This window comes from Tachyglossus aculeatus, chromosome X3, assembly GCF_015852505.1.
Source record: "Tachyglossus aculeatus isolate mTacAcu1 chromosome X3, mTacAcu1.pri, whole genome shotgun sequence".
Lineage (NCBI taxonomy): Eukaryota > Metazoa > Chordata > Mammalia > Monotremata > Tachyglossidae > Tachyglossus > Tachyglossus aculeatus.
This window is the reverse complement of record NC_052099.1, coordinates 26,080,485-26,093,674: the sequence shown is the minus strand read 5'-3', so window position 1 is coordinate 26,093,674 and position 13,190 is coordinate 26,080,485. Positions and strand designations below refer to the sequence as shown.

The 13,190-nt window shown below is 40.6% G+C and overlaps 1 protein-coding gene across 1 annotated transcript in view; it reads left to right on the top strand.

Annotated features, from left to right (window-relative positions):
- ADCY2 (adenylate cyclase 2) overlaps nt 1–13,190 on the top strand; it is a 269,135-nt gene that overhangs the window by 135,647 nt on the left and 120,298 nt on the right. The window lies entirely within an intron of this gene.

Below are 13,190 nucleotides of genomic sequence, written 5' to 3'. Positions count from 1 at the left end.
TGGTGAATGTAATAATGAGGATTTCAGCATCTGCCAAGGAATAGATTATTGGCTCAACTAAAGAAGAAGGGAGACTTGAGATTTGTGGCTCCTTCCATAAACTATTGAAAATGCTCGATTTTAGCACTGCCTTTCCATAGTGAAATGCATACCGTATGTTCTGTGCCTTTGAGAATGTACATTGGAAAGAGTAGAAAAGGTTGTGTCATCCTGATTATCCACTCCTAATCTGTTCTCGCTATTGCTTCTAAAATCATTTTCCCACATTCACAATTTCAGCCACATTCCTCCAGTCCTCCAATTCTTTCCCTTTGCCTTCCAAATCAAGTAGAAACGATCAATTGTAGCCTTTAAGATTCTCCACCAGCTTAATTGTCCTCATTTCCTGCTTCTAATCGTCCACTTCAGCCAAGGAAGCTTTCTGCTGTTACTCACCTGTAACTTTTTCCTATGGTGTCTTAGCCTTCACTTAAGCCATCCTCAAGACTTGCCAATTTCCAGTGAAAACTCGTGGCCCAGTCTCAGCCTTTTCTCAATCTCTTTCCCAACACATTTGCCACATTATTTGTTTATGGTCTAATTCATACTGATTTGCCTTTCTTGTTTCTCCTCTTCCATTCTAAATCCTGAGGAAGGATATCATTTCTATTTTTTATTCTGTGCCCCCAGCTGCTCACTACAGTGCCCTGTGGTCCATGGACTCTTAGGGCTTTTAAGGGTTTTTCTAAATATCAATCACATAATAATATCATCATGCAGGCCTTGGCCTCTTGGGAATTTGTCTGTTCATTGTTATATTGTATAGGGAAGCAGCATGGCTCAGCGGAAAGAGCCCGGGCTTGGGAATCAGAGGTCATGGGTTCTAATCCCAGCTCCAACACTTGTTCACTGTGTGACCTTGGGAATGTCACTTAACTTCTCTGGGCCTCAGTTACCTCATCTGTAAAATGGGGATGAAGACTGTGAGCCCCATGTGGGACAGCCTGATTACCTTTTATCCTCCCCAGTGCTTAGAACAGTGCTTGGCACATAGCCATCATTATTACTATTATTATTATTATTACTCACCTAAGTGCTTGGTACAGTGTTCTGCATGCACTCAATAAATACGATTGAATTGAAATAATTCTCATCAGCGTAGCTAGTTTACTAAAGGCATATACAACAACCTTATATTGAATCTGATCCTTATTATTGCATTTACAGTCTTGTTAAATTATGCATATCATCTCATAACTTTAGGGAATGAATCATGCATATGGTTCAGGCTAAACCAAAGCAGGAGTTTGGAGAGTGTCTTTCTGGTAACAATCTGGAATGCAGTATGAGTAAGTGCTTGTAATTTTCTTAAGACTCTCTAGAAAGCTTTAGCATTCTTTAGCATGCCCTTATAGAATATGGATGACAGATTTAATCTGAATTGAGTTTCTTTAAATGCATTCTTCTTCTAGACTAACCTAGCCCTTCCATTCCTATTTCTTATGCTGTGCATACATACTCCTTGTCTGGCTCTTTCTTCACACTGATTGCCTATAGAAATCCCTGAGATATGCAGAATCTCTGCAGGAATCACAGCAACAAAATAACTTTCAGACCAAGGTGATCTCCAGCATCTGATTCCTATATATTTTGAATCCATCTTCTTCATTTCCTTTTATAACATTGTCTACTTACAGTATGGAAAGTATATGGTTGTAGGCATCATATTAATATCTAGAGTGATGGACAGTACCATTTTTAGTGGTACTTGTTAGGCACTTATTTGATGCCAGGCTCTGTACTACGTTACAAGTTAACCAGGTTAAATGCAATCCATGTCCCACATGGGGCTCACAATCTTAAGCCCCATTTTACAGAGGAGGTAACTGAGGCACAGGGAAGTGAAGTGACTTCCCAACTATGTTGCCAACTTGTACTTATGTTGCCAACTTGTACTTCCCAAACGCTTAGTGCAGTGCTCTGCACACAGTAAGCGCTCAATAAATATGATTGATTGATTGACTTGCCCAAAGTCATACATAAGGCAAATGGTGGAGCCAGGAATGGAACTCAGGTCCCTTTGACTCCCAAACCCGTGCTCTATCCACTAGACAATGCTGCTTCTAATTTTAATTTTTTATAATAGTTGAAACCTTATAGCAAAATGAAAGGTACTCATTGTAATGTGCACTTATTATGTCCAAAGATAGTCCTATATCTTTGGGTACACAATTTTTGTTTCCCTTTATTCTAAATACTTACATAACAGCTAAAGGAATCAATTTAAAATGTCCATTTCCTGTAAATCAGTAGTATGTCACAGCTTCATTAGATAATTCAGGATTGAACAGATTCTGTTGAAAGCCTATTATCCACAATAATCGGGCCCCAGATTCATTCAGGTTGCAAATGTTTGGCTACTCAATTTAAATTGGATTGGTCTATCTTGGACAGCACACCCTCATTTGGTCATTTGAAATTTTATTTAATTACCAGAATAAGCTTTTCAAAAATTGGCTTTCCACTGTTCTACAGCATTACTCACCCAGAACTGGACATATAACCTGCATTTCCCTTTTCTTCCAAATTCATTTCATTCATTCAATTGTATTCATTGAGTGCTTACCTGTGCAGAGCACTGTACTAAGCACTTGGAAAATGCAGTTCAGCAACAGAGACAATCCCTGCCCACAACAGGCTCACAGTCTAGAAAGGGGGAGACAGACATCAAAACGAGTAAACAGGCATCAGTAACGTCAATATAAATTAGTAGAGATAGAGATAAACATCAGAACAAGTAAAGCAGGCATTAATATAAATAAATAGAATTACAGATATGTACATCTATACACAGGTGCTTGAGGGGTGATAGAACAAAGGGAGCAAGTCAGGGTGAGGTGGGGGGGGAGATGAGAGAAGGAGGGCTTAGTCTGGGAAGACCTCCTGGAGGCGGTGAGCCTTCCGTCAGGCTTTGAAGGGGGGAAGTGTGATTGTTTGGTGGATTTGAGAAGGGAAGACATTCCAGGTCAGAAGCGGGACAGGTGAGAATGAGGCACAGTGAGAAGGTTAGCACCAGAGGAGCAGAGTGTGTGGGCTGGGATATAGAAGGAGAGAAGGGAGATGATGTAGGAGGGGGCAAGGTGATTGGAGAGCTTTGAAGCAAGTGAGGCGTTTTGGCTTGATGCTGAGGTTGATAGGCAACACTGGAGATTTTTGAGGAAAGGGTGACACGCCCAGAACGTTTCTGTAGAAAGATAATCCGGGCAGCAGAGTGAAGTATAGACTGAAGTGGGGAGAGACAGGAGGTTGGGTGATCGGAAAGGATGCTGACGCAGTAATCCAGTCCGGATAGAATGAGTGATCGTACTAATGTGGTGGCGGTTGGGATGGAGAGGAAAGGGCTGATCTTGACGATGTTGTGAATGTGAGACCGGCAGGTTTTGGTGATGGATTAGATGCGTTGGGTGAATGAGAGATCAGAGTCAAGGATGACACGAAAGTTGCGGGCTTGTGAGACGGGAAGGATAGTAGTGCCGTCCACAGTGACGGGAAAGTCAGGGAGAGAACAGGGTTTCTCTGTTTCAGATTTCAGGCTACAATCTTAGCAAAAGATCTAGGAGTGCTTTCCTTCCCAAGGTGGATTACCCCTCAAATCTTCACAATATCTTCAATAAACAGGAAGGGCCGGCTTTCCTCTTTTCCTCAGTAGAAAAACTGAAGCACAGTCATTTCCCAGTTCATCTACTCCAGTACTGAACCCACATCTGAAGACCTACATTTCTCATTCCAGTTCAGAGGGGGAGACAGATGTTAACATAAATCACTAATAATATATAATTTATAGATATGTTCATAAATGCTGTGGGGATGAGGGTGGGGGAATATCAACTGCCCAAAGGTCACTGATCCAAGTGCATAGACAACACAGAAGGGAGAAGGAAATAATTGGGGAAAGCCAATTAAGATAAATAACCTCTGAAGGCTTCTCGTGGCTCTAGTCTGGCTGTTGGTCCAGTGGAAAGAGCAGTGCTTGGGAAATTAGAAGACCTTGGTTCTTTATCTTTAATCTACTTTCATGTCTTTCATTAGAGAAGCAGCGTGGCTCAGTGGAAAGAGCATGGGCTTTGGAGTCAGAGGTCACGGGTTCAAATCCCAGCTCCGCCAATGGGGAAGTCACGTAATTTCTCTGTGCCTCAGTTACCTCATCTGTAAAATGGGGATTAAGACTGTGAACGCCCCGTGGGACAACCTGATCACCTTGTAACCACCCCAGTGCTTAGAACAGTGCTTTGCACATAGTAAGTTGTTTAGTCACTCTATTGTGCTCTCAAGTGCTTAATTGCATGCTTTCTGCACACAGAAAGTGTTCGATATCTGACCTCATTAATTTGTAATTCTCTCTTTGATTAATACCATCCTTGGTGTACAATGCACACAGTAAAAACTCAATCAATGCCGTTGGTTGACACTCCTTTTGGGACATCTCCCTGCGTTATCCAAGAACTTCATTTAACGAGCAGCTCATTATTTTATAAAATTCATTGGACTTCATAAATTTAGCATCAAGAATCTGGTCCTGGTGCCATGGTGACATTTCCAAAAATACTCCGTACTCTAGAGATACGGCTTTAATTAGGATGGTGATGGCTTTGTGGAATATCAGGTGGATACCATTAATGGTACCTTGGCAATCTTAGTACAATAGGGAGCAAATCTGGCATCTCACCGCAGGAAGATTAATTCCACTGAAATGAGTTGCCAGCACTATACAGAGGTTTAATGGGAACCTTGTTCCTTCCAAAATATAAGAATAATTTAAATGTTCTTTAGGGACTTTCAGAGTTGCTGACTCTTCAGTAGTACTTGGCTGGCACCAACAAGGAATAAAAGTAGGTTTTGGGTTCCATGCAGGAATAGCTTCCCTTTTAAAAGCCATCTAATTAGGTAATTAGAGCATCTCCTGAATACTAATTGAAAACTATAGATTATTTCCTAGGGCAAGCCCAGACTCTATAAAAGGGTTCCAAATGTTAGAACACACCAATCAGGAAAAAAAAAATTCTGGCTCTTCTGCTTTAGCTCAATATTGATTTGTGAATCTGAAAGTCCCAGGAAACATAATGTGCCACTTAAACGCTGGCATGATTTCCCTCCAGCCTACAAAAGAAGGTCCCTTTTGGCCACCCAAAGAGGAGAGATTATTCTAGTAATGGTGAGAGTCACATACACCTAGAAGGGAATAAAAGGAAGTACAGGAAGATAAACCTGAATTTGCTGGAAAAAATAATGTGGGTAAGTTACCAGTATAGAAGCTTCTGTCTTGGAGTTGTTTGGTAGCATCTAATGTGACTAATGAAGAAAAATTTATAGTGCAAAGCAAAATTAAGAGTAAACCCCATTTAAAATATAGTAGAGTTTGTAGACATGTTCCCTGACCACAGAGAGCTTGCAGTCTAGATGGGGGAGGCAGACATTAATATAAATTAATAAATTATTAAATCAGATAAGATCCCTGAGCTACAGGAACCTTACAGTCTAAAGGAAGATAGAGAGGACAGGTATACTGGGAAAGGATCAAGAAACAACCAGGACTTTAGAAAAGTGCTCAGTTTTTAAGCAAGCGAATAGTGCATGGCATCTCTGAGGTGCTGATTTTCCCCTTCAATGGTTGAACAGCAGGAAATCTGATTGCTTAAAGACTCTGCCCTGCTTAAAGCCATTACCTTCCTATTATTTCTTTGCCCTCTGAATGCACTTGGCTGAGGGCACTGGCTCCAATCCCTAAAGCTCTGAGAAAAGTGCGGCACTGCTGAGCCTCGTCCTCTACTGCTTTCTGTAGCTGTTTAACAAGCATTCATTTTCTCTACCCTGCAGTTTGCGGGCAGTGACTCTGAAGGGTTGAAAAATGTATCTTTGAATATCTGAGGGATAGATGCAGCACCTGTTGGAAGAAAGAGAGAGAGAGGAAGACAGTAGAGATGACCATGATGGGCAAGTTTGATAATGGAAATGCTTTGTAATATTTATTCATTTATTCAATTCATTCTGAAAAAACATGGCTTAGTGGAAAGAGTACAGGCTTGGGAGTCATAGGGCATGGGTTCTAATCCTTGCTTCACCACTTGTCTGCTGTGTGGCCTTGGGCAAGCCACCTACCTGTGTCTCAGTTACCTCATCTGTGAAATGGCGATTAAAACTGTGAGCCCCACGTGGGACAAACTGAAAACTCCTTTCTAAAAGAGAATTGAAGGGAAGGAAACCTAAACTTCAAAGTTCAAAGTATAGAGGAACTGGTTTTGCCTACACTTCCCAGAGGTCACGATGGCATTCTGGGAAGTATACAGCTTCTCTTCCAATTGTGGGAGAGCACATCCACAAAGCCAGGGATGGGATAGATGTTTTCCTTAGGAATGACTTGGAGAAGAAGCAGTTAATGTATTGTGCTGTGCTAGGTGCCTTGTTGGCCTGTTTACTCACCCGGGACCCAGTCACAAGAATGCCCTTGAGGTAATGATGAAGTATTTGTTAAGCACTTACTACATAGCAAGCACTCTACTAAGTGTTGCGCTAGATACAAGATAAGCAGATCAAACACAGACCCTACCTCACATAATAATAATAATAATAGTAATGACATTTATTAAGCACTTACTATGTGCAAAGCACTGTTCTAAGCTCTGGGGAGTTACAAGGTGATCAGGTTGTCCTACAGGGGGCTCACAGTCTTCATCCCCATTTTACAGATGAGGGAACTGAGGCCCAGAGAAGTTGAGTGACTTGCCCAAAGTCACACATGACAATTGGCAGAGCCAGGATTAGAACCCACGACCTCTGACTCCAAAGTTCGGGCTTTTTCTACTGAGCCACGCTGCTTCTCATGGGACTGAAGGAGGGAGAACAGGTCTTTTATCCCCATTTTCTACAGAGGTAACTGAGGCACTTAGAAGTTAAATGATTTAACTAAGGTGATCCAGCCGATGAGTTGGTAAAGTTGGGATTAGAACCGAGGTCCTCTGACTCTCAGGCCACCTTTGCGCTATCTACTAGATCATAGTGTTTCTCTGTCTCTCTGCTTCAGCTGTACCTGAGTTTAAGGTAAAAAAAAGAAGCTAGGGTGAGCTAATTTGGGCTTATTGAAATCTAACCTGTTTCAGTCACTTTCCCCAAACAACATTTTCCCCAAATAAGACAGTAAGGTAGTTTATATGGGCCAAGCACATGGTAATTGGCTTCTTTTAATCAATCAAGCTGTGCATTTACTGTTTAAAACCACAGTGGCATTCTCAGTTTTGCTAACTTCCATTGTTCCATTTTCCAATTGGTAATAGTTTTTAAATCTTGACTATGACCATTATTATACTTGGACATTTGAATTGACCACGATTACTGGGGTCTTCACAGAGATACGAACTGGATCCTGGCTGGAATTTTTAGACCAGCACCTTTCTTGGACTTCTCCAAATATATCATGGTCACCCATAGTCCTAGTTTGGTGCTCTACAGAAAATCTTGTGACGCAGAAGGTTGGGAGTCTAATAGGAGTAATGTATTCTAGACTGTGTTTTAAGAAGGTAACCTTGGTAGAAAAGTGTAGGATAGCTTGAAGAAGACAGAAGCTAGAATCAAGGAGATCACTAAGAAGACTGATGCAGTGGTCCAGCAGAAAGGTAGTAAAGTAAAGGTGGACACGTAGGTGGAAGAGGAAATGTGCAATCGTCCAACAGTGAAAGGTTGAAACTGATAAGGTAGATTTGGGAGTCATCAGCATACAAGTAGTAGTTGAAGCTATGTGTGAAGCTGAAAACCCCACCTCTTCCAATCAGCCTATCCTGATTTAGCACTGAGAAACAGTAATATAAATCATATAAATTTGTCAGCTATTGCTAGCACACCTGAAAATATGCTCATCTTCTGCAGTTTTGCCAACAAGGAGCATGCACTCTAACAGGGAAGACAAACATTAAAAGTATTTACAATTAGAGTGGTCCAAATAAATTATTGAATAAACATATTTTTGTATATTCAGAAAGGTGCTATAAGTACAGTGCTAAGGAGCTGGTAAGTAAATACATAAAAGCTAGACTTGGCTGAGGACATGATATCAATCCATCTGTCAATTAGTGGTATTTATTGACTGCTTACTCTGTGCAGAGTACCCTTCTAAGCACTTGGGAGAATACAATATATGAGAGTTGGTAGACCCTTCCCTTGTTCACAACGAGCTAGCTTAGAGTACTGGGAAATTGAGAAAAGCCTGCTGGAAGAGGAGGGGTTTTTGAAGAGGATTCGAACGAAGGGAGACCGTTTCAACTTGGCTAATGTGGGGCGGGAGTTCCAAGCCTGTGAAACAGCTTGTTCAGTTCTTAGATTTTTTTTCCACCATCCTTAACCACTGGATCCATGTGTTGCAATTTGTCTAACTCTGAATCCATCTGAACAATTTGAAGTGTGATATAATTTGCTGAGATATAAATAGACTATAATTTGAGTTGCAGTTGCTGTATTTCAAAGGTAATAGGTACCATGTAACTATACTTAGAGTGGGTGGTGTTTTAGCTAAATACTTCAGAGAGAAACTCGGCAAGAAGTACAGAAATATTTATTTTGGATGGATGCCATGATATATTATGACACGGTTACATCAGCTATAAAATGTGTGCAGGAACCTGGATGTGGCAGACTCAATCCCATTTTTGAATAGCATCCAAGAAGTAGGAAGATTTCTCTTCTGTTGAGCTACATCAGTAACTGTGCTGTGTAGATGTCTACATCGCTCTCCCTTCCCTTCCTAATTCTCCACACTGACAATAACAACAAAACAGTTTACTGTAGGAAAAGGTCCTACTTCTCTCCCTTTCTCTCGTTCTCTGTTTCCCTTTCTCTATCTCCCTCTGTCTAGTTTGGTTTCTTTCTCTCTGTCTCACTTTATCTCCAACTCACTGTCGTTTTTTATCTCCTCTCCCTTTATTTCTGTTTCCCTTTTTCTATCTCCCTGTGTCTCTTCCTGGTTTTGTTTCTGTCTCTATGTCTCAATTTGTCTCTATCTCATTGTCTCTGTCTCTGCCTGACTGTCTCTTTTGTCTATGCTTTTTACTCTGTCTCTATTTTACTCTGCCTAATCAATCAATAATATTTGCTGAATGTTTCATGTTTGTAGAGCGCTGTGCTAAGCACTTGGAAGAGTGCAATATAACAGAGTTGGTAGATATATTTCCTGCCTACAGTGACCCCTGTCTCTTTCTCTTTGTCTGTGACCTTAATATCACTGTGCTCTCTGACTCTGTCTCTGTTTTCTCTTGGTGATTTTTGTCTCTATCTATTTCTCCTTTCAAGAAATAGAGTGACTACTCAGTCCTAATCCCAAATTTGAAATGCCCAAACTAGGTATTCCAGGTTCAGATCTCTGCAAGGTTACTTTTGCCTTTCATTCTTTCATGAGGACCCATTTTCTCTAAGGTTTAATTTGTGGAAAGACCTTTCTATTAAGATCTTAAAAACCTTCCAGGCTCCTGGGTATGCACGGCTATTGAAGAGCTTACATTCTCTTCTGTATAAACCAGTGGCTTTCCCAGGTATCCTTCAGTGGCATTTCTTCCTGGGGATATAACAAGAAGCTATGACCTCATTGGGCACCTGGCTCCCCTAGTCTTCCATTGAAAGGCAAATATTTTATATTATACTATGTATGCTACATACATATTAATAAAGGTCCTGCTGCATGAGGGATTTCGGTGTAAAAATTAGAATATCCATTACCATCAATCATGCTTCTCTTCATAGGAAGCTAGGGGATTCTGTCCTCATGATACCTACTTCTGTAAGAATGACGTTCTAAACCAAGCACTTGAATCCTCAATTCAGATCCCTTGCCGTTGTTTCCATTCTGGGCTTCTTGAATTCTCAAGTCAGTCTTCCCATACCCTTCCCTTATTTTATCTGAAGGACTTCTCAAATCAGGAACTCATTCTGATTTTTCTCTTAAACATCAAGACTTATCATCTGGAGTAATGTGTCTCCTGACAGGATTTAATGACACAGTGGAGTTCAGAAAGCATTAAGACGAGGCTGGAAATCAAAATTAATTCATGGGTGTGCAAATTCACGGCGTGTCCGTAAGAAACTTCAGTGCAATCACAGATGAAATTGCCATTCCCAGGGGCCATGTTTGTCAGATCATTTCTACCTGATAATTTGCTCATCTCAAGCAGGAGTTTTGTCTTATTTGTCAGAATTGATGTTTACGTAAAGCTGTGTACTTGATGAATATTCATCAGTTAGCCTCTGAATCCAGTTACTGTTTTCTCTCTTCATTCACCTGGGACACAGGTTGTTATTTTGGAATGTATTTGCATAGTTAGTATCTGTTTGATTCTAAAGTCACAAACACTGCAGGCTCCCTCCTCCCAGGAAGTGTAAGAGTAATAACTAAAGGATCTTTGAAAGGAACAGTGTCATTGAGCCTGATGTAAAATAGATCGCACGTGGGCCTGGAGTATAGCTCATTAATTCATTCATTCAGTTGTATTATCATCATCAATCGTATTTATTGAGCGCTTACTGTGTGCAGAGCACTGTACTAAGCGCTTGGGAAGTACAAGTTTGCAACATATAGAGATGGTCCCTAGCCCATTGCGAAATACATGCTTAAATATCAAATATTTAAGAGGTAAATAATCAGTTAACTGCTTAATCTTAAAATTTGGAGAAGCTCTTGAGCCTATTTTTTTTAAAAAAGGTATGTATGTATGTATAGAAAAAAAAATTAGCATGAACCCTCAGCATCCAAGGACCTAAAGAAATCAGACCAGGAATAAAGAAAATAAAACTAGAATAACAAATGTGAATTTTAGAGATTTACAGACACTGTCACAGCATAACTAGTAGTACGATTGCCTAGATCATCACTATGAGAAGAGCAGGTGGAAATTATTCAAGCAGATAAACAGTTTTCGGTGCCAATTAGAAATATATATGTACATATATGTGTTTGTAAAAGGTTCATATTTTCATTGTGGGCTCCAAGAGGTCTGGTCAACATAGGGCTACTTTGGTTGATGATTTGTCCATATTTAGCTACCTTCAGAGTAATTCTCAGTTGTATAATGTGCAGAAAACCACCCTGAAGACATCCCCTGAAAGAGCAAGAAGGAAACCTCCCTTGACTCTACTGACCCCAAAATCCTGGGCCACAACATAGACGTCATATCTGTCTGTGCCTCAGTTCCCTCATCTGTAAAATGGGGATTAAAACTGTGAGCCCCCATGGGACAACCTGATCACCTTATAACCCCCCAGCGCTTAGAACAGTGCTTTGCACATAGTAAGCGCTTAATAAATGCCATCATTATGATTATTATTATTATCTGTCGATCTAGATCCAGTAGAGGGAGAGAGAGAGAGAGAGAGAGAGAGAGAGAGAGAGAGAGTGTGTGTGTGTGTGTGTTTGTGTGCAGATCTAGGGGATAAAGATAATGACAAATCTCAGAAATGAACAAGCTGTACCCTGGCTTGGAACCCCTTCCTTCCTCCCTCCCTTCCCAATTAGTGAGGCTGCAGCATTCTCCATCTGTATCTCAACTCCAGTGTTCCATCCATTCTTGCCGGGACTCGGAGGCGTCAATCAATCAGTGGTATTTACTGAGTGCTAACTGTGTGGAAAGCCAGTACTGTACTAAGTCCTGGGCAGGGCTATTGCTGCTAATTAGCCAGCGGTTTTTCCAGTGTTGCTAATTAGCCACTTTTTGGTCTGGGAACTGGGTGTAGAGCAAGCTCGGGGACTCTGGGCAGTTCATTCATTCTGGAGTGCGACTTCCTGGGCCTAGCAGTTGTGGCGGCCTGGAATATTTCTGCTCGGCTCCAATTCCTATTAATCGATGGTATTTATCAAATAATTTGAGTAGCACATTGTAAAAATAATAACAACAATAATAATAACAGTATTTACTAAGCACTTACTATATGTATAGTATATACTATGTATACTATATGTATAGTATATACATAGTATATACATAGTATATACATATGTATAGTATATACTTACTATATGTATAGTATATACTATACATATACTATACTATATAGTATATATATACTATATAGTATATATATATAGTATATATATATATATATATATATATATATATATATATATATATATATACAGAGAAACAGTGTGGCTCAGTGGAAAGAGCCCGGGCTTTGGACTCAGAGTTCATGGGTTCAAACCCTGGCTCCGCCAATTGTCAGCTATGTGACTTTGGGCAAGTCACTTAACTTCTCTGGGCCTCAGTTACCTCATCTGTAAAATGGGGATGAAGACTGTGAGCCCCCCAAGGGACAACCTGGTCACCTTGTACCCTCCCCAGCGCTTAGAACAGTGCTTTGCACATAGTAAGCACTTAATAAATGCCATTATTATTAGTATTATATGTCAAGCACCATTCCAGGCACTAGATTAGATGCAAATTCATCAGATTGCACACAGTCCCTGTCCCACATTAGTTCACATTCTAAAACAGAGGGAGGACAGGTATTGAATCCCCATTTTACAGAGGAGTAAACTGAGTCACAGGACTTCTCTAGGCCTCAGTTACCTCATCTGTAAAATGGGGATTGAGACTGTGAGCCCCATGTGGGACAGGGACTGTATCCAATATCCAACCTTATTGGCTTGTATCTACCCCAGCACATAGAACAGTGCTTGGCACATAGTAAGCGCTTAACACATAGCATAATTATTATTATTATTATTATTATTATAAAAATTAAGTGAATTGTCCAAAGTCACACAGTGGGCAGTTGGCAGAGCCAGAATTAAAACCCAGGTCCTCTGAATCCCAGGCCCATTCTCTCTCCACTAGACTAAGCTACTTATCACTAAGCTCTTTGGCAATACGATATAGTTGGTAGACACAATCCCTTACTGCTGTGTGGCCTTAGGCAAGTTGTTTAACTTCTCTGTGCCTCATTTCCCTCATATGTAAAAAAATGATTAAATTCCTGTTCTCCCACATTCTTAAACTGTTCGCCTCATTTGGAACAGGACAGTGTCAACCTAATTATCTTGTGCCTTCCCTAGTTCTTAAGGGCCCTTGGCACATAGTAAATGTTTTACAAACATTATTATCCCCATTATTGTCGTCGTTATTATCATTACCATTATTAGCTAGAGAGAAGCCGTGTGGCCTAGTGAGTAGAGTACAGGACCG